This window comes from Etheostoma spectabile, chromosome 13 (genome assembly GCF_008692095.1).
Source record: "Etheostoma spectabile isolate EspeVRDwgs_2016 chromosome 13, UIUC_Espe_1.0, whole genome shotgun sequence".
Taxonomy (NCBI): Eukaryota; Metazoa; Chordata; class Actinopteri; order Perciformes; family Percidae; genus Etheostoma; species Etheostoma spectabile.
Genome location: NC_045745.1, coordinates 26,246,761 through 26,249,105, shown reverse-complemented (window position 1 = coordinate 26,249,105; position 2,345 = coordinate 26,246,761).

Below are 2,345 nucleotides of genomic sequence, written 5' to 3'. Positions count from 1 at the left end.
TATATATATATATATATATATATATATATATATGTGTATATATATCTATTTATGAACAGTAGTATTGCTATCTTCTCTGCCAGTCGTGTAGTTGCAATGCCTGAGTGTGGTTCTGCCTGGCGCTGGTAGTGTGGAAGGCCTTGAAAAACACAAGAAAAAAAGAGAACAGGACAATGACAGGCCTGTAGGCAGCCTTCTACTTCAATAAATGTAATGATGCTAACTGACTCACCTCAGAGCAAGGCCGGTTACATAAGGAAATCGTTCTCTGCCCTCATTACTCTCAGCAGTACTATATTTAAGAAACTCTGAAGTTTTTAGAGAGACAATTTAAGAAAATCAATACATTAAAAAAAAAAAGACTTAAACTGGAAACGTCAAAAAAAAGGACTGAGCATGCTTGTTCCACCTGGAAGTATGACAACAGTATTACAGGGATACTGCAAAGGGTTATACCTCTCCTGAAGATGCAGACAATGGCAGGAAAAGAACTGCTTTTGCTTCCTTCCATGATTGCCTGTAGCTGTTTTCTTCTAACCTCACTATTGTAGCAGCCATACTGTAGAAGATCTCCTCCTGCTGGCCTGAAGAGCGAAATGCCCAAAGGCGGATTTTCTTTCAGCTGGCAAAATAGCTTTAGGTGTCAGAATAATACACCTTGAACTAATAGTGAAATACAGAATATTGTATTTAAATATGTTTTGTGTTTGGCTGATGTCTACAGTGACTATTTTGGGTAATTGTTTAGTATGGCTTATGAGTGGTAGCGGTAAGGACAATAGGTGAAATCTTACCATTCCACCCTGATGTGTGTGTTGTATGTGTTTTCCGTGTCGTTCTTGCACCTTTTAGTTTGTAAAATCAGCACTGGACAGGGCACATACTGTAATTTATTTAGCCCAGGTTACTGTATGTCTTGCTCAACATAAGAAGGTGGATGCAATCTCATCCCCCCTGACACCACCTTTACCTCACCTTTCTGTGTCCGCTGCTGATGGCGCCAATAATAAACACATATTCAGAGGGGTCTGACTGCTTCTCCTCAGTGCCAACAAAAAAGCCCGGGCAGCTTTCCTGAATCCCACCGAAATCAAACTGAACTGACCACAAACTGAACTGCAAACTCTAAACTCTGACAAAAAGGGATGCCAAACGTTCGCCAGTTACTCAGACTCTCTTGTTTCTTGTACAAACTTCCTCTTGTAATTTTATTTTAGAGTCACTGTGAATACCTGGTACCAGCATATTAAGATACAGTATATACAGATTAAATTATGAATCTAAACTTTATCAGTATGTGAAAATACTGTATGTACAGCTGAACTGTTCCATGTTACTTAGTGCATTGGGTTGTGTATGCCCTCCTTTTGCAGGATTATTATGCAGAGAAGTGGTAATTGTGGCCATGCAGGGGTCCCGTTTCATCTCCTGTACATGCTGAAGCCTTGTGACTGAACAGGGAGACGGTGGTGTGAGAAGACCCGTTTTACTGTGTCTTGTATAGTTATTTAGATTGTAGGAGGTTGGTCAAGCATGAGAATGTGCCAAGCAACTTCCAAGCTCCCCTCTGTATGTGTGTATGTATAAAAATGTAACTTATTAATCATGCAAATGTGGATTTTCTTGTAGCTGTTTAAAACTGGATGGAAGTCTTGAGGAAAGGACGAAAAGGAAAGGTGGGCTTGGTTATACATTTTAGTATCTTTTGTAGAAAAACAACAATTACATGATATGACAAAATCTATCTGCAAATCTTGCTAAATGTGACTATGGTTCTCATTATAATAATATGATTGAGCTATTTCAGCTATAGCTCATATTTATTAAGGTCTTAAAACACCATTAGGTACGCCTTAATGAGTGAAACTCTTCTTTCAGAATGGATGGTCATACTGGTGTTATGTGAAGTCTTATTTCTCTGACTGTGTGCCTACCAGAAAATGTAATGTATGCTGAGCCAGCTTAGTGACCTCATTTCTTTGTCTTCGGTTGCACTTACAGAGGTTTTTTTGTGGCAGATGAAGGATTTTCTAAGAGACCGTCACAACATCTGGTCTTTTTATCCGCTGTGTGAGGAAAAGTCATTGAGTCACAGATGATCCGAAAGAAAAGATGATGATGATGATAATAATGATAACAATAATAGATGTGTGTTGTTGGTCTGAAGAACCGCTGAAGCTCAATGAGCACCACCGACAAATATGTGATTTTCAAAAGGGAATTAAAAGGAAGAAGGTGCTGAAAATGACTGATGATGCATTATAATCAAGTTTAAGTTGATATGAATGTGTTGAATGGAGTATGCTTCCTCTAAAGGATGACTATTTTGATATTTAAATATTTAA